This window comes from Chelonoidis abingdonii, chromosome 19 (genome assembly GCF_003597395.2).
Source record: "Chelonoidis abingdonii isolate Lonesome George chromosome 19, CheloAbing_2.0, whole genome shotgun sequence".
Taxonomy (NCBI): domain Eukaryota; kingdom Metazoa; phylum Chordata; order Testudines; family Testudinidae; genus Chelonoidis; species Chelonoidis abingdonii.
In genome coordinates this window covers 9,309,376-9,330,021 of record NC_133787.1, presented here as the reverse complement: position 1 = coordinate 9,330,021, position 20,646 = coordinate 9,309,376, and positions in this window count along the sequence as shown.

Sequence of the window (20,646 nt, the reverse complement as noted above, 5' to 3'; positions counted from 1 at the left end):
GAACCCCAGTCACTTCATGTACTTGTTTAAGGTAAAAGGAGTTAATGGGGAGACTGTAATTTTATTCATACAGTGCTTGGGAGCAGTCAGGGTCCCAATTACTTTAATAAAAGAAAAAAGCCAGGATTACTTATTCTATATGGCAGCCAGCAGGTGAACTTGTAAAGAATCCTTGAGACAGTTTCACTGGGTGGGGGTTTTGATCAAAGCTTATAATTAACATTTATGATGCACAATAAAAGGACAATTAAACAATGCTTAATGTATATCTCGGAATCCTATAAAGCTTTTCTTCTGTAGTAATGATAACAATTTTGTATTCACTTACAAATCCACTCATACTGGTAAATCAGGAAGACAAAGCCTTTCAAAGTGGAACACAATCTGGGTGAGCTTTGGTTCTTATTGGTATTCTGTTTAAAATTTAGAAGTCTTATTTCTTGTACCTGTAATTTTGTGAGCAAAAGTAAATGCAGCAGTGGTTTGTTTATCCACCTATCTGATTGCCCCAGAATATTAAGTAATTACGGTTGCAAAATTGTGCCCACAGTTACTTTGCAAGTGCAAAAACGGTAATCTGGGTTTTAAAAACAGAACTGATTTTTTTTAGAAAATGAACTACAGTGTTCCTGTTACAGTTATGTTAATCCCAAACTTGTGTTGATAACACAGATTAGAATTGGATTTTTGGCACAGCAATAGGTTGACTTTTTTTTGTTTAAGATCTTAATTAAAATCAAAACAAATTTTTTTGGAGTGTTTTAAAGTCCTTCATTAGAACAAGAAGATTTTTTTCTGTCACTTTAAATTCTGCACTAAAATATTAATTCTATTTAGTGAGATAATTCAACACATTGTCTGGGATTAACTCAACTTTATTTTGAAGTTCATTTCAAAGGGTCCAGGGTCAAAATAACTACATTCACTTGCAATACTATGCAGTCTGAAAATCTAGCTATCCTGTTTATTCTTTTTCTACTTCAGGGTTTGGACAGTGTAACTAGGCTCATAAATTTCACTTGTGCTTTCTAGTTGCTTTCTAGTCAATATCCTTTCTAGGTTTTATGCAATAAGACAAAGCTGTTTGTTAAACTCCAGGTCATAAACTTGCAGAGGGATATTTTGGTAGGGGGAAATTAGTTTTTTAGTTTTTGTTTCTAATTTCCCCCTGCTAATTTCCCCCTGCTGTTACTCACACCTTCTTGTCAACTGTTTGAAATGGGTCGGGTGACCAGATCTCTCAGTTTTATAGGGACAGTCCTGATTTTGGGGTTTTTTCCTATATAGGCTCCCTATTATCCTCCACCCCATCCCAATTTTTTACACTTGCTGTCTGGTCACCCTAGAAATGAACCACCCTGATTACCATTACAAAAGTGATTTTTTTTTTCCTCCTGTTGATAATAACCCACTTTAATTGAATTGTTTCATTAGAACTGACCCCCCACTTGGTAAGGGAACTCCTATCTTTTCATGTACTGCGTATATGTATCTTCATCAGATGCTTGGAGTGGAAAATATGAAAGCTTATGCCCAAATAAAGTTGTTAGTCTCTAAGGTGCCACAAGTACTCCTTGTTTTTTCAATTAACTCTAACCATTAACCAGGACTTCAAGCCTTCCTCCTATAATACTGGTAGTCACTGGCTAGGAACATGCACTGGCTCTTTCACTGGTATCTATATTAAGGCTTGGTATGAAAATATCAATTACTATAATTTACTATGATGATTCTTGTACTAGGCATGAGGGGAGCTTTATAACTATCTAATTGATCATACTTCTTAGTTAACCGAAGTCAACGTTAATGGAGGGTACAGTGATTCCCAAATGAGTTGACCAAGAGAGGAAGTGTGGAGTCTGTTATACGCTAATATTTTGAGACTTGAGTTTATCTATTGGTTTTGACCCATCTGTGTAACATGTAAAAACTAATAGCAAAGAAAAATGCATTGATGCTACTAATTTAAAAAATAGAGGGAGGAAGGTGGATGTGTGTGGGAACCTCCAAACAAAGTGATTAATTAATGTTGCTCAGATTAATCAGAATTAAGGGCCCCAAAGCCCATAGAGAATTCCTGAACTATATCTGGTAATCTGAACCTCCTCCCTGCCACCAACCACAGGCTTCCTGTACAATCTCTTATCCCAGCCTGCCTTTGAGACTTCCAAGTTACAATATCAATGTAACCTCAAGATCAACATTTCTAAAACTGAATTTATCTTTTTACTCCACGCACTCCTTACCCAACTTCTTCCACTTTCGCTACCTTTCCCCCATTCCTCCCACATACTCATAACATGTTCTTTGCAAGTCTTGTGACTTCCTCAATGAAATCTCTCAAATCTTTCCTTCTCTCTACTGCCAGCAGCCTTGCTCATCTTGCCTCAGTTATTGGATCCGCCTTTGCAGCCTCTCCCCTCCAGTCTATTCAGAACACTGCTTCTCAGATCATCTTTTTATCTCTGTATCTAGCTGTATCTTGCTCTTCAAATCCTGTCACTGACTAGTCCTCTCCTCCTGCATCAAGCTCAGCCTCATTTTCCCTTCAATGCTTTGCAGTACTCTGGCCACTCTTGCATTCCTGCTATATTTCCCCCCTACACCCACTTCCTTAAGATGCTATTAGACGTGCGTATGCAAAGTGAGGGCCTAATCAAAAGCTCAAAAATCTTTTAATTGAGTCCAATGGTTTTTTGGTTAAGGTCCATGGTACATAAATGTAATCACACAACTGCTGTTGATGTTACCGTGTCAGTATGCACAGGTATGTGAGCTTGTATTAACGGAGTTTCATTGTGGACCGATGTCATTTTGAAGTAAAATGGAGGAAAAATAAAATTCTACTTAAAATGGGCTGTTGCCTGGAACTAAAACTTGTTTTGTTGCCTGCCAGGAAGAGGCAAGACTGTCATTAATGATCAGTATCATATTTTGTGAAAGGACAGAAGAATATTAATGTTTTAATCAATGTATCCCTGGCAGACACTAGAGCTCACCTGGAGTATCAGAATAGGTATATAAAAAGTATATTGGATGGCTCAGTGGTCATTTCAGCATCCACGACTGCAGAAGTATTTTCATTGTTCAGTAGCTTCTTGATACTATTAAAAGAATTCTCTCCCCTTACTCCCATCAGAAAAACCAGGCTGGACAGCTATATCTCCATTTAAATGAAGATAACATACCCACTCAAATGTCTTTTAAAAACATTGTTTAAATCTTCCAGTATAAAAAGTAATAGTAAATGACAATAGCTACGGCAGGATCATGCAGTAAGTGTCTTAGTGCTAAAACTGTGTTCCTCGTTACAGAGGAGATGAAGCTATTCGGCTGTTAGTAGAAGGAAAAAGTGTCAACGCAATATCAACAGTCATGAATCAGGGTAGTTGCTGTCTGAAATAGAATGTCAGGCTATATTTGGGAAGATACGTTTGAACTACGTGGAATTCCCCCAATCTGTTACATCTTGGCTAAAGTTACATCTCATCCAAAAGATGTGTAACTTGTAAATGAGGCCTACAGCGCTTGTGACTATGCAACTTTCCATGAGTGATCTTCATGGCCAAAGGTTAGCATGAGTAATTCGTTTTACATTTCCAGTCCTCAACTATTATGCCACGTGGTGAACTGTTAAACCACTGCTGCATTTCACTCTAGCATTTCAGTAATAGGGTAAAGTAATCTGGATACATGCCTTTCCTACTTCACAGGAGTGCTGTGAGGCTGAATCACGGTTTGCAAAATGTTTTGTGATTTGTCTCAAAGGTGGTATGTTATGAAAATACTGAAACTCAAGGTTGTGTGGGGTTGTTGGTAGTAATTGCCTAGCAAGCCATGTGCTAGCACAATTTCAGGGGTTGCTATTTTGTCTCTTCTCAAAATATCAAACCTTTTGATAAGTATATTGATCAGACATATGGTTATGCTGAGATGCTTGGGGGATAAGAGATATCTGAGCACAAAGAGTAAAACTGATGGTTAATTGAACCAGTGCGGTAACAATCAATTACAAAATAACACAAACAGATTTTTACTATCACCTGACTATGCTGAAGTTCAGCCACAGCTGGTGAATCACAAATTGACAAGCAGCTGCTGAAGCCATTTTAATATAAAATAGTAATCCTATTGGGCAATTCTAATGGTTGGGTGACTAATCTATTTTCCTGCACAGATCTTTACCCCAGGGATTTGTGGTGAGACTGGTCCTACTGGCTCTTTCTGTAAACAGAAAGAGGAAGGGAGTTCTGCAATTGCAGCTGGTGTATACACACCCACATCCTCCAACAGCAGTGTCTTTCAAACAAAGAAAGCCAAATGTTTTCTGTAATCTTACTCAGCCTTTAATATAAGGTTGGGCCTAACAGCAGGTTTTCATTTACTTTGCCTATGTTTGTGTCATGTATTTTTTCTACTGATTGTTTGACTATCTACTTAAAAATTACACTCACAAACTAAATTAAAAAAGCTTTTAGGTTGCAAGGTCAAGCATTCAAAAGTCAGGAAATGCCAGAATTAAGGCTGTCTGTGCATATCTTTGAGACAAAGATCTTTGCAATCCCCTGGGCATGATAGAAATGTCCACGGGGATTCCAGCTTTTTCATATTAAAATGAATTCAGCTGATGGTAGTCCATATGTGATTCAGCAGATAACAGATAGGTGAGAGGTCTCAGGAGAAGTGGCTGAACTTTAGCATATTGAGATGGCCCCCAGTAATACCCCTGCCTACTCACCCAGTTCTCTGTCCCCACTGGCTCGCCATCCCAAGTTACCTTATTGGGTTCTTTATCTAATCTCAGTATCCTCATTCTCCCGCCTCCTTGTCCCACTTTCCCTGCCTACCAAATGCCTTCTCTTCTGACTTCCATCTTTCCCCAACCTTCTGGCTCCTAAACCAGTCTTCAACCCCCAGCTTCCGGTTCATCTCATCCCCTTCCTTCCATGCCCCTTGGCTCAGATTAATAAAGGAATTTAGGCACTATGATGCCGAGAGTTGCAGTGCCTAATTTTTTCATGCCTAGAAAAATAACAGGAACAACAATGTGATCCACAAAGTCTCAGTTAGGCTCTTAAGCACCTTATACAATGAATGGGGAGAAACGGGCACCCTTGAATGCGATCCACAAAAGCCAGCACGCTATGCTGGGAGCCACCTAAGATAGGCAGTAGGAGATGCTGATGAGAGGGGAGTGTCCTAATTCCTGCCCCTCTCACAAATGTAATTGCCTAAATCCAGGCTGCAGGGAGACACCAATCTTTGTTTAGAAATCCACAACCAGAAGAGTAATTGGAGTAGGGAGACTTGGATCCTGGGCCATCCACCTCTCTGGTGGGTTCCCTACCCTCCAGGCTACAGTCATTATCACATTTTCTCTCATTGGCTTAATGACTGTAATTGTTTATTCATTGGAACAGCTTCAACATGAGAGATTAAGGAAGACCCAGGTCAGAATATTCAGTGGTTAGAGCACACACACCTGCTACAAAGTGGGAGACCCTAATTCAAATCCTGGCAGAGATGGGGGGAATTCCACTTCACAGGTGAGTGTGCTAACCCCTGGGATAAACATTCTAAGGTGGGCACCACCTCCTTCTGCCAGATTTTGAATGGGAACCAAGGCAGTATGCAGCCTCTTACGACACCTCATGGCTCAGGTGAATGCCTGCTTCTTGGATTGCTCAGGGGCTTAGCTGAGAGAGAGAGAAGCACTTGGACACTCAGCAGGACCGGGTCTATCCATTTCGCCGCCTCAAGCACTGCGGCATGCTGCGGGGGGCGCTTTTCCACTTGCCAGTCCCACAGCTCCGGTGGATCTCCTGCAGACGTGGCTGCGGAGGGTCCGCTGCTCCCGCGGCTCCAGTGGACCTCCTGCAGGCGTGCCTGTGGATGCTCCACCAGAGCCGCGGGACCAGCAAACCCTCCGCAGGGACGCCTGCGGGAGGTCTACCGGAGCTGCCTGCCGCCCTACCAGCCACCGGCAGAGCGCCCCCCCACAGCATGCCGCCCCAAGCAAGTGCTTGGCATGCTGGGGCCTGGAGCCGGCCCCCACACTCAGAGTGAGGCAGCAGTGCCTATACCTAGAGGTAGAAACTTAGGTGCTGAGGAAACTTTTACCCTGAAAATTTAGGCACTGAATTAGTTTATGTACCTCTGGGGTTTGGCAGAGTTTTGTGGATCACAGCAGAGCCTAAAACTGAGATTTAGGCTTATACTGTCCTCTCCCCTCACACATTTGAATCAGACAGCTTCCTTTTTCATGTTACCTGGGCTAATCAAGGGGTTCACTGAGAACTCCATGTTGTCTGTTCCAGTGTCTGGACCTACACCCATTATGGCCTGCAGCAGACCAGAACTGCAATTGCAGGGAATGTCCTGTTTGGTCCTGGGCTAGAGCATCCCAATGCATATGGGAACTTTGGAATTTAACTGCTGAAATCTAAGTCTCTAATGAGTTTGAGAATTGTTATTGGTGTTTCGAAGGTTATAACCTGGCCAAGTTTTGAGCAGATTTTCACAGTGATGGCTAATAGCCGATCCCTGATGCAAAAGCTACCTCCCCTCCCACCTGCACATTTCAAGGCCATTCTCGAAAGCAAGGGGGTGCTATAACTTTTAAAAGAAAGTCACCAGAATATTTAAACGTAGTCAAAACATAATTTTCCCTACCCTAATTTTCAGACATAGATGAATGACTTTGGCCTATTTTTCAGCACTCCTTCTCCCCGCACCGCCCCCACAAACAATTCAGCCTGAAGCGGACGCTTGGTATAGAAAATTTCAGCCCAAATGGTTGACGCTTGGCAAAGTTATAAGCAAGTGAAAATAATAACTTATAGTAGGAAGTGCCAGGAAACCTTAATAATAGACAATGCTACCAGTCCTGACTATAGCAAACAAATGATTTGTTTAAACATAGCTATAATCCATTGCTGAGTACAGGGAGGGGCTGTGTGAAGTTACAACTCTCTAGAGTAACTCTTTAATTTAATTTTCTTCCTTGCTAGGACAGAGCACTTGCAACTCTGACTGTAACAACATCAGCTGAGACAGTTAAAATATGGTTGTTCCATAATTCATCTCCTGTAGTTGTGTTAATAGCCTAGACTGGTTTAACCGGGACCCTAGTAGGTTCCATCTAGGCTCCAAGTCAAAACTGTGTTATAGCTAGGTCCACTAATTCAATTATAGTTGTTGTATAGGTAGGGCAGAAAGTGCATTCAAACATGCTGACTATAGTAAAAGGCATAACTATGATAGATTACTAGATGTGTGACATGTATAAGATCAGTAGGGATGGATGAACATCTCAAACCATATTTTGGGTTCCCAGAGTTCGCAAAACTAATTTGAGGGGTTTTGTAACCTTTTTTTCTTTTGCAGTCTGTAGCGAGGCAGTGTGGCTCCCCTCCTCCACAGGGAGGGTTGAGCCCCGTCAATCATCCCCACGGGCGGAACTGCTGGGCGGAAGTCCGCCCCTCAGAGGGTCGGCGGCGACCGGAAGAATAAAAGCCGGGTGGCCAACCTTCAGTTGGAGTCACGCCGCCAGCCAGAGCAGGTGTGTGTATGCTGACCCGTTGCTGGAAGCTGCTGAGCTCCGAGACCAGCACCAGGGGCTGCCAGAGCTACCCCGCATCCGCTACGATGAGGGGCTGCCAGAGCTACCCCGCCTACTACGTCCCCAAGGAGCCTCGGACAGACTGGCACTACCTTCTCTAGGTATCCGGACTACTGCCAGCCCCTGACTGGAGGAGCCCATGGTGCTGGGCGACCCTGCGGAACAAGTAGGAAATGAGGGGAAATGGGAGTAAGCCTGGGGGCAGCTAACTACAGTCAGGCTGCAGGGGCCCCGAGCCTATGAGCAGTGTGTTTCGGTCAGGATCCCCACTGATGCTCTGTCAGTGTGTTCCAGGTCAGATCCCCACTGACTGCTTAGCGGCGGACAGCCGCTACTAGGGCCTGGCTGGAACGCAGAGGTGGGTGGGCCTCGCTTCACCCCTGCCACCCGTAACTGGGTGCAGAATCCCCTTCATCAACTAAGGAGACCATTGTGGTTGCCACTGCTCTGCCTGGCTCCACAAGGGCTAGAGCTCCTTGTACTGTTTTGGTGCCCGCTGAACCAAGGGCTGGACTCCCTCTAACTTTGCCACTGCTCTGCCCTGCCCAAAGGGCCAGAGCCCATAGAAACTGTAACTGTGTTTGTTGGTGCCCGCCTGCATCAAAGGCTGGGCCCCGTTGACTTTACCTGTGCTCAGTCCTCTCCATAGGGACCGAACGTCCCCGGACGGTGACTCCAAGGAGCCGGACCCTTGGAGGACAGAACGAGGCCGGTGTGGCTCCCCTCCTCCACAGGGAGGGTTGAGCCCCGGCAACCCTCGTTACACAGTCAAAAGCCATTTTTCATTTTCTCACAGCGCATCCCACTTCAGGTTGATTCCATGTTTTTTCTTTTTTGTATTAAGGAAAGAGGAGCCTCCTCTGAAATCTAGATGTCCAAAACTGAGTTTTCTGTATGCAGGCTTCTCCATATTGACTATACATATTTTCCATTAGAATTTTCTCTTTTTTTCTTTGCTCTTCTTATTCAGTCTTTCCTGAGTGGCATACAAACTCTAGTATTAGTCAAACTTTTAAACTGCTAGAGCCAAATGCGTCTGTGGTATAGCTCCATTGGAATTTCACCAGGGATTAATTTGCTCCAGAATCTGAGTGTCTAAATTGGGCATAATGAGTTCTCTATCTCTCATAGTCAGGTTATTAGGTTTTTCCTCAGGATCCAGTGCTGACTCTTTAACACTGTACTTGGTGTTAGCAATTTTTGTTTATATTTTATTCTAAAACTCTGACACTCTTCTGATTAGGGTCTGTGTCAATGAATTATAGGTGCATCTTTCCATTGTACAACAGGATTCTCTCGAAAGGAAAAAAATCCAAAATGTTTGGGTAATTTTGCTTTCCTTCCTCTTCAGTGACGCTTGAGCCAGAAATAGCAGCTTATTACAATAGACTATGAACAGAGTCTCTCTGAATGAGGAGAGAGACCTAGCTAAGGAAATGTTTCACAAGTTATGAAAATCTTAGTTTCTGGTGGCAATCTACCAAGGGAAATTCTCAATCTATTTATAAAAACATTGTCAGCAAGTAGAGGCCCAGTGGGGAAGTGGCAGCAGTCAGATGAAAAGAAGGTTTCTATACACTAGATCTAGTAGACGGAATTGGGATCCATTAAATAGAGAAATTCAACTAAGTGCTTCATAGGCTAGAGGACATAGGACTGTAATATGCTGTGAAGAAGGATGCATTAGTGTTGTGCAGGATAATTCTGGTCGCTCCATCTGGGTTCACCACTGTGATGAAGAGTATAGGATGTAGCCTGAGGATAGTACCCAGAAAATACTTTATATGCACTCTGACTAAGAAATCTGTCTGCCAGCCTCCTTGCTCCTTGGTGGCTTGATAGTTGGAGAAGGATCTTCCTGTATATGAAGTTTCCCAAGAGTTCACCAGACATAACACGTTAGCTACATCTGCTCAATAATACTCAATAAATGCTTGTAAGTGTGATTGTAGAAACTAAACTCTCCAAGTGCTGGCAGAGTGAGTGTAGTGAAAGAAGAAAAATGCCTGTCATACAGTGAATGAAACGATCAGAATTGTAGGGCTGAAAGGACCTTAAGATGTCAAGTCCAGTGGTCTGTGCTGAGGCAGGACCGAATAAACCTAGACCATTCCTGACAGGTGTTTTTCCAAAGTGTTCTTAAAAGCCTCCAATGAAGGGGAACCTGCAGCCTCCCTGGGAAGCCTATTCCAGAACTTAAGTACCCTGCAATTAGAAAGTTTTTCCTAATATCTAATATATATCTCCCTTCTCCCTTACTGTGGATTAAGCCCATTGCCACTTGTCCTACTTCAGTGAGCATCAACAACACCATTGTCATTATAGCAGCTCTTAACATGTTTGAAGACTATCAGGTTCCCCCTTTGTTGTCTTTTCTCAAGACTAAACATTTCCAGTTTTTTAATCTTTCCTCAGAGTCAGGTTTTCTAAACCTTTTATCATTTTGTTGCTCTCCCCTGGGCTTTCTCCAATTTTACCATATCTTTCCTAAAGTGTAGCACTCAGAATTGGACACAGTACTCCAACTGAGGCCTCACCAGTACAAGCAGAGCAGGCGAAGGGAGGGATAGCTCAGTGGTTTGAGCATTGGCCCCCTAAACCCAGGGTTGTGAGTTCAGCCCTTGAGGGGGTGATTTGGGGATTTAGCTGAGGAATGGTCTTGCTTTGAGCAGAGGGTTGGACTAGATAACCTCCTGAGGTCTCTTCCAACCCTAATAATCTATGATTCTACATATAACACTCTTGTTAATTTATCCCAGAATATTAGCTATTTGTGCAACTGCATCATGTTGTTGACCCATTCCACTTGTGATCCACTATAACCCCCAGATCCTTTCTAGCAGTACTACCATCCAGCCAGTTATTCCCCATTTTGTAGTTGTACATTTGATTTTTTTCCTTCCTAAGTGAAGTATTTTGCACTTGTCTTTGTTGAATTTAGGTGAATTTGTTAAGGCTGTTTTGAATTCTAATTTTCTCCTCCAAAGTACTTCAAGCTCCTCCTAGCTTGGTGTCATTTGCAAATGTTATGTGTACAGTAAAATCTGCCTTAGAGACCACTTCTGAAGAGAGACCACTTGTCATAAGCATCTGCTTGCAGAGGCCATGGAACATCACCCCTCTCTGGAGTAAAAACCTTTGAAAAGAGACCACCTTTTACAAGCAACCGCTTTTGCTAATTCCCATGAGTGGTCATTCTTGGCAGGTTTTACTGTACTTGCCACTTTATTATCCAAGTCATTAATGAAAATATTGAATAGTATCCTTTACCAACTCAAGGACAAGTAAAGATGTTTTAAGATTAGATTCTCCTTGATGTTTCAAGAGGATGTAGTGGTCCTATCTCACCACATGTATCAGTTAGAAGAGGGAATGACACGCTAAACAATGGGAAAGATTCTATGCAGTATCTTGCAGTCAGTGCACTTACCTAAGTATTAAGTTGTACCGTCTACTGATACTTAGGATTTCTGGTGCTGAAGGAGACATTCTTACAGAGTTGAGATATGGATAAACCGCCATTTATTTTAACTTATTTTAAGGGGGTTGGTGCTGGATTGAAAGTTCTGGAAACTGATGTATTCTATGCACAGAATAGTTACAGCATGAGCAAGCATAGTGCAAATTTCCCCACGCTATCATGCTGCTATACCTAAACAACACTCTTGTTGTGGCACCTCATCTTGAATAGAGAGAATTATTGTCTCCATGACCCATTCAGTCCTTAATTTCTCTGCTGAGACTGTCGGAGGTACATCTTGGTGCCAATAGCAGGTGTGGATTTTTATTTTTATTTACCATGGTAGTGCCAGTTGAGAGAGAGACCCTGTTTTGCTAGGCACTGTCCAAATAGAATGGGAGAGACCCTGCCACAAAAACTTTAAAATCTAAACAGATGACAGACAAAGGATAGGCAAAGGGGATAGAACATACAACTAGAGCAGCAGCTTGCAAAGATCATGTTAGGTCTATAATTTTATTTTGTTTCTTTAAATCCTTGGGAGCTGAGAGAGGGTTCTTGTGATATGGATGCCTGTCTATTGGACCCTGCCCTGAAACCCACCAACTTATTTCCTGTATCGGAGGGTGACCATATTTCCCTAAACTGAAAATGGGACACTGACTGGCGTTGTCTTTTGCTCAACCCCAGCCACTTGGCTGGCCCAAGCCCCACCAGGCAGGGCTGGCCTGAGTTGCCTGGCATCACTGCTCACCCAAGGTGATGTCACGACATTTTTGGTAAAACTGGGGATTTGCCCCATTTGATTTTGCCAGGACATTCCTCCATGCTACCCTCGGGCAAGAGCAAACAGGACAAATACTCAGTTTTGCCAAAAAAGTCACGATGTCCAGGACAGAGCTTAAAAAGGGTACTGTCTAAGCCGAAATGGGATGTATGATCACCCTATCTTTAAAGAAAGAGATGTAGTCTCCTAGGTAGCTAGGATTCCAGGACCTAAACCATTACAGGATTTTACAAATAAATTCAGTGTCATTCCTTGCTTATAGTCTGCACAGGATATTAACAATACAGTTCAAGTACTGTCAAATTATAAGCACAGTACAGCAGCACCACACTTGACCCTTTTCCCCACACTGCTTAGCAAAGATCTAACAGTAGAGGTTGTAGTAAGTTCCCATATTACTAAGGTCTCCTTATTTTTATAAACTATGCTACAGGACATTATGAAGTATAAGTAATACTGAACTAATTTTATCAAAATCAACAATTTGATGTATAACTTTGGGGTTATTTTAATTATGTTTAAGTTATTGATTCAGTAAGAGCCTGATCCAGAACTCATTAAAGTAAATTGAAGTCTTCCCATGGGATTGGGATCAAAAGTAATCAATTCACAGTGAGTCTCCCTATAGATTTTAAGGCCAGAAGGAACCATTAGATCATCTAGTCCTACCTCTTGTATAACACAGATCATATATTTTCACCCAGTTACCCTTTCATTGACTCCAATAATTTGTGTTTGGCTAAAGCATAGCTTCCTGAAAGGAATCCCATCTTGATCTGAAGATGTCAAAAGACATAGAACCAACTACTACTTCCCTTGATAGTTTGTTCTAATGGTTAATCACCCTTCCTGTTAAAACTCTTATTAGTGTGAATTAAAATGTAGAAAAAAAGGATTGTCATAAAACCTATTTATATGATTTGTTTCTTCCCTTAACTCTTACTATGGTCCCCGGTTACACCTCTACCCCTATATAACGCTGTCCTTGGGAGCCAAAAAATCTTACCTTGTTATAGGTGAAACCGTGTTATATCGAACTTGCTTTGATCCGCTGGAGTGCGCAGCCCCGCCCCCCTGGAGCATTGCTTTACCACATTATGTCCGAATTTGTGTTATATCGGGTCGTGTTATATCGGGGTAGAGGTACATTTGAACATATTCTCCTTCACTGTTACCTGGGAATTCTTCAGTGCTTTGAAAATGACCTTCCTCATTAGGAAACTACTTGAACACCTCACAGGTTTAAAGCTCAATAATCTCCTCTGAAAGCCAGGGAATAAAGTTTATCATCTCTTCCAGTCAGAGGCAACTCTATAGTTGCAGAGGAACTCCATTCTGCGGCATGCACCCTTCTCATTCCCCATCACTAAAGTCTCAATCTATAATGCTAATAGACAACAGATCTTCTAACTCTTATGATGATAGTGTCGTCAGATATGTTCTAACTACATGTGCCTAAATCTTTATGGTTATTTCTAAAAGGCAGCACTAATCTTATATTTCTGGAGTTAAATTCTCTGAGTCCTTGAACAGTGGAATGTGGACATTCATCTGATGTTTACAGAGGTCACCTGAGCAGTTGTCATGTGAGAGATCTTCCTCTTTGAGCTCAAAGAATACTTAAGGGGAAGTGGGAAAACATTCTTTTCTAAAGACTGTTCAGAGACATAGGAAGGAGGCAGATCATAGCAGGTTGGGATGTTGGAGAGACTATTGCCTATCACCCTGATTTAGTCTGGGAGTGCTGTGAATGTATCTCCTTATTAAAACCATGAGCATCTGAAGTAAGGGGGAATTTGGGAAGAAAAAGGGTTTAACCCCTATGCAAATGCCATTGACAAAGGGAGACCGTCTTTACGTACAGGACAATTTTACGCTGGCAGTCTATTCAACGTTTACACAGAGTAACTGCTATGTAGGATTAATGACAAAATTATAATGTAGGAACTTATTAGACTTCAGATATAAATCCTTCCCAATTCACTACCTGAAACAATAGCTCATCACATTCACACAAGCTTCCCGGTAATATTGTTAAATATAGGTCCTGAGCTGACACATCTGTCACCCAAGTCTCCAATTAAATTGCCCTGCCACTGGTTCCTCCCATTCTCACCAGGAACTCAGAGATACTTCAATCTGCTTGTAGCTCTTCTTAGGTTAGCCTCAGTGCAGTCTGGCCTTCCTGGGCCCTTGCAGGACCATTTCTAGTCCTGTATGTCATCTCGTTATTAGGTGACCCTGGTCTGTTCTAGCTTGCCTCACTTGGAACAGCTATGGTCTGAATTTGGCCAAGAATACATAGCAAGTCAGTAACCAAATCAGGATTAGAATTTAGATGTTCCTGACTCTGAGCTTCATTTTCACAGCTCTATACATTGTTTCCAGTAGAGATTAACAACTTCATCTCCATTCATGCTGACGTGGGTTGGATATAAGTCAAAACTCTCGAAGTGAACAACTTCCTAACTCATTATGAATCCCAGAGCCATCTGTTCTGTCATCTCAAAGGTTCTGAAAAATTCTGATAAAACATGAGAGCCTTTTTGGAGTTGGTCCACCTGTACTACAGTGCTGTTCCTCAAAATGCTGGAAATGGTCAAGCCACTATTATGAAACTGATACATAATGATAGCAAAATCAAAGCCTAGTCAGATAGGATTTATTGCCTGAAATTTCCTTCCAAATCCACTTCAACTCTTTGGAAACACCAGACACACTTCAGAGAATGTAACTTGTCAAAAATAATGAAAGTTTTGTTCCTTTTGTTGTTTATTAAAAAGTTTTGGTCCACTCAAAGCTCCACTTTGGCCTCGTACCAACAATCTTGCAAACAGGCAACAAATTTCTCTGCTGCTGTCAGGCGGCGCTGCCTTCAGAACTGACTCTCCGGGCAGCAGCAGCCACTCTCCACTCTGTCTTATGGCCGGAGAGCGGCAGCTGCTGCCCGGGGGCCGGAGGGGGGGGGGAACAGCTCTGAAGGCAGCGCTGCCCACCAGCAGCAGTGGAGAAGATTACGTCTCCAGTGCTGCTGGCAAGCAGTGCTGCCTGTACAAGTCAGGAACAAATGCCCAGTTTTGGCAAAAAAGTAGGGACAGCTGGGACAGAGCTGAAAAAGGGGATTGTTACTGCCAAAACGGTATGTATGGTCACTCTAATGTATGGAAGGGCATCAGGTAGGCTATCAGAAAAAGATTTTTAGACAATCCTGATATCTACTTTTGAACCAGCGAACTAGAGCTGGAGGATCACTTACACTGATCTCTGGAGCCATCCAGTCCCCCCTCCCTCACTTTTACATCTAAATACATTATATACATAGATATATAAAGAGGTGAATGCTTTAGAAGTGGCCTGCAACGTGCAGGAGGTCAGACTAGATGATCATGGTGATCCCTTCTGACCTTACAGTCTATGTGTCTGAGTCTCTGATGCAGACTCTACTGCATAAGGAGATCCAGGCCAGAGTGGCTGCAGAGTTTAAATGCTTAATTTGTGGATCAGAAATAATTGCCAATTTTTAAGAAACTAAGAGTTCAAGGGGCTTTATAACTTGAACTTTTAGGGTGTGAGGGAGATTTTGGTTTTTAGTGCTTTGTTTCATCCTTTTGCACCCATCCTCACTCAAGATAAACTATTTCATTACCACTACTTCTCTGTTTTACTTTCTTGGTGCTGAGCTAAACACATTGGAATTCTTTTCCTACTATTACATGTGTGGGACTTTTTGGAAGATTTTTTTTTATAATTTTACACAAAGCAAAACATCCTCTTTCACTCTGCTGCTAGAGAACCTCAGACTTATTTTTAACTACAATTGAGGGTTGCAGGGAAGGAACTGTCCCTTTCAAAGTCGATTAGTGGAACACAACACAATATAATGGGATTCTCTTTACATAGTTTCTGTCCTACAAGGTCGTCCTGAGGTGCTTTGCAGTTCTGCAAACTGTATGTGCTATAAACTGACAACAAGAAGTAGTTGTGTAAAAATGTTAAATTGTGAATAACGGAAGAGTTCACTCAATAAGCTTCAGACCCAAAGCCTGTTGAAGTGAATGGGAATTTTTTCAGTTGACTTCAATGCATTATGGCTCTGTCTCAAACAGAGAGACATGGCTAAGCAGTTTGTGTGCTGGGACTGCTATATCTTTTACCATACTTAATCAGATCACTGTTAGCTTCTCCTTTGCCGACTTCCTCCTGTTTGTTTGCTTTCTCTCCACCTGTTGTCTCTCATCATTTACTAAGATAATAAACTCTTCAGGACAGCACCAATCTTTCATGTGTATACTGTGCCTACTGCAATGGGGCCCTGAACTCCCAATGGGCCCTTTAGGTGTTTCTGCAATAGAAATAAAGTAAATGATGGCGACAGACAGGAAAGCTGTTTGAGTTTCATCCCATTACTCCTGGCTGTACCCTAGCAACAAGATTGCTGATCTGTATATACGAATGCAAAATTCAAATGGACAACTAACAGTCCTGTAAGCATCTGGGAATAACAAAAGTAAATTTAGGTTGTACAATAACCACCATTTCCTTTTTTTAAAAGCATGGTGTAATCCCAGGTTATTTCATTTTAATTGCCTTGGTAACAACAGCATGTGATTGGCATGAGGATGTTTCCATCCCCTTCTACTTTATAGTCTTCAAAAAATCCCTTCTAGTTTTGTCCATGTCTTTCTTGTACTGAACCCTGCAGCCCCCAGGGGTGGTTATGGCTCTCTTACATTGCCAAGACTCTTTTGGATTTCAGGTCAAGCCCTCAACCTGTCCCCCCAACAGAGGCATCAGGGAAGAACTCCACAAGGGGATTCTCTATAGACATCCTCGCCAGAACCCTCTCCTGCTGGTTTTTTACCTGAATCCAGGTTTATCCCACCTGTTGAAAGTCTGTATCTTGGATTACCTTTCTACACAGATTTTTTATCTTCTGGGTAATCTGACTGTACTATTTAAAGCTCTCTCTGCATTATTTTTCTGGCCTTATTAATGTTTGGTACTCCTTTCCACATTAGTAATATTTCCTGTTAGTTTCATTAATATGTTTACCCTTCATTACCATGAATAACACCACTTACCTTGCCAGCCCAATGTCCTGTAGGTCCCTTTCTCTCCCCAGCATCTCTTCAGCTCCTTCCAGTCTGCCCCTATGTTATACCAATAAAAACTAGCAAGATCTTAAAGGGGACAAGACATGTGTCACATTTATTGTAAATACCATAATAAAATAAAAAATAACAGCAAACAATGTTGTTTGGTTACTTGTTCCTATGATATATATATATATGCATGCTGCTGGTGGCTCTGCAGCCACCAGCAGCAGAAACTGAACAGTACTGGAAGAACATATGGGAGAAAGAGAAGACTCATAACACCAGTGCAAAGTGGCTGCAGGACCTGAGAACAGAGCACAGCAATCTCCCAGAAACCAGTCACCATCACAGTAGAAGAATGACAGCCCAGCAGTCAAAACATGAAGAGCTGGACAGCACCTGGACCAGACATGATCCACACCTACTGGCTAAAGAAATTAACAGCAGTGCATGAACGCCTAGCAGCACAGAATGAACCAGCTGCTAGCAGCAGCTCTCCACCCAACTGGCTAACACACAGAAGGACAGTGCTGATCATGAAAGACCCCTGCAAGGGGACAGAACCGGGGGGGGGGGGGGCAACTACCGGCCAATAACCCTGCCTCCCCACACATGGAAAGTCTTATCAGGCATCATAGCTGCCAAGCTACAGGACCATCATGGCAGTACATGAGCACAGCTCAGAAGGGCATGGGAACAACACCAGAGGCTCAAAACACCAGTTGCTCATAGATAGAGCAGTCGCCCAAGATCAGGTCTAGACAGACCCAATCTGAGCACAGCCTGGATTGACTATAGGAAAGCCTATGACTCAATGCCGCGACATGTGGATCTGTGAATGTCTGGCGCTATACAAAGTCAACAGGACACTAAGGACCTTCCTCAAGAACTCAATGGGACTATGGAAGACAACACTAGAAGTCAACTCAAGGCAACTTGCACAAGTGGCCATCAAGTGCGGCATATACCAAGGTGATGCACTGTCCCCGCTGCTGTTCTGTTCTGCATAGGCTTAAACCCCTCAGCCAGATAATCACAAGGACTGGATACGGTACAGGTTCAGGAGTGGAACTACCATCAGCCACCTCCTCTACATGGATGACATCAAGCTGTATGCTAAGAATGAACGAGACATCGACTCGCTAATCCACCTGACGCGGATCTACAGTGAGGATATCGGATGTCATTCGGACTGGAGAAGTGTGCCGGATGGTAGTGAAGAGAGGGAAGGTAGTCAAGACTGATGGGGTGGAACTACCAGCGGGCCACATAGCAGACATACAGACCAGCTACAAGTACCTTGGCATCCGCAGTCACATGGAAACCACGATGAGGAGAGCAAGGAAGACAGCAACATCCAAGTATCACCAAAGGATAGACAGGTCCTGAAGAGCCAGCTCAGTGGGGAAGAACAAGATCCACGCCATCAACGGGATACGCCCTGCCGGTCATCAGATACCCTGCCGGTATAGTGAGCTGGCCAAAGGAGGACATGGAGGCTGCCGATGTGAAAACCGGAAGCTCCTCACAATGCACGGAGGTTTCCACCCAAGTCCAACACCAGAGACTGTATACCAGCCGGAAAGAAAGGCGGGCGGGGGGGCTTGGTGAGCGTCAGGCCACTATCCTGGATGAAACCCGGAACATCCAGGAGTACATCAGTAAGATGGCCCCAAAGATGAGCTGCTGAGAATGCCTGAGGCAGCAGCAGACATGGGAGGAAGACCAAGCAGAAGAAGTGCCATGGCAAGACAAGACCCTTCATGGGATGTACCATCGACAGATAGCTGAGGTGGCTGACATTGGGAAATCCTACCAGTGGCTGGAAAGGGCTGGACTAAAAGACAGCACTGAGGCACTGATCATAGCAGCACAGGAACAGGCACTGAGCACCAGATCCATTGAAGCAGGGGTTCTACCACACTAGAGAGGACCCAAGGTGCAGACTGTGCAGAGAGGCCTCAGAGACAGTCAACACATAGTGGCAGGATGTAAGATGCAGGCAGGAACAGCAACATACACTGAACGGCACAACCAAGTGGCTGGCATTGTGTACAGGAACATCTGCAAGGTATGGGCTAGACCCTCCCAAGACCAGATGGGAGATTCCGCAGAAGGTTGTGGAGAATAGCAGGGCCTAAAGATCCAGACGGACACTTCCAGATCCATGACTGGACAGGACAGTGACTAGCCAAAGTGGCAATCCAGACATCGTTTAGTGGTACTAGACAGGGAGCAGAAGTGAAGGCCAAGCTGGTGGTGATAGATATAGCGTGCCAACATGACAGCAACATCAGGAGAAGGAATATGCGAGAAACTGGTGCAAGTACCAGGGCCTGAAAGGAGGATACTGCCATGAAAGTGAAGGCCCAAAGTGGTCCAGTGGTGGTAGGGCCTCGGGAAAGTGACTCCTAAGCATGGGTGAGTGGCTCCAACAGATCCAGGAACAACATCAGAGCTCTCTGTATAAGAGTGCAGTGCTAGGAACAGCTAAGATACTGCGCAGGGGGGGAACCTCACAACTTCCAGGCCTCTGGTAGAGGGACCCCAGTGGTTAAGAGCGCCGCCCTTTGATACGGGAGACCACCGACTTGAGGTATAGAGAGACCGGGGTCAAATCCCGGTTGGTACCCAACTTTCCAGTAGGGGTCCTTGGGCAAAAGACCCCTAACGCTTCACTGCCTACCTCAAATATGAGAGTGACACAACCTAGGACAGAGTCATGCCGGCTCGGACGTCACCCGGATTAACAAGGTCCGCGCCAGATGTTGAGGAACCAGGACAATCTGACGATAAGTGGGCTACTGGAACAAACCATTCATGGACAGACAAGAGAACCTGGAATTGATGGAATGCTACTACAACAGTAGACCTAATGAGAGGGGATATATGAAATGTATGAGGGGACTGTGGATGGACAAAAGACCTACATCCACACTTACTGAGAAACAGCTAGTTACCCAACGCTTCAACATAGTAAAGAGGAAGCTGCTCTCACAGCTTGAGATAGACCAACTCCACATTACATCCCAGACTCAAGAAGACCTGGAAGAACAAGTGGATGTGCAGCCCACACCTGAAGCTGAAACTTCACTGCCACCCCCTCCATTGCAGAGCACAGCAGCTGATATGAGGCATAAGATCATGGAAAAACTAGCTACAGTCAATCCTCGAGACCGATTACCAAGGCTCAGTGGAGAAGTACCATCAGATAGTATGTTAGAAGATGCCAATAGAGCCCTCATCACAATCCCTACTACCACCATAACTCAAACCAATGAACTGGTATACGCTACAGCCTCTGTAATCCTGGAGATGCTTGGCTACACGATCAGAAGAACAACAGTATGTACCCACCCTGGAAAATGAGGTTGGAGGATAAGATCAAGGCGACTCGGAGAGAAGTTAGTCAGCTGGTGGAACTACAGAAGGGTGTAGAGATTAAGGATAAGACTTGGCTACTGAAAAAATACAAGGGCCTGACTCCATCTGAAGCCCTAGAGACTGCTAAACAAAGGCTCACAGCACTGGCTACCAGGCTAAGGAGATACACTAGAGAAGCAGAGGCCAAAAAAGTAAATGCCCTGTTCTCCAAAGAACCATCCAAGGTGTACTCCCAACTGCAGTGCAACAACACAATAACAGCAGAGCCACCAGCAGCAGAAACTGAACAGTACTGGAA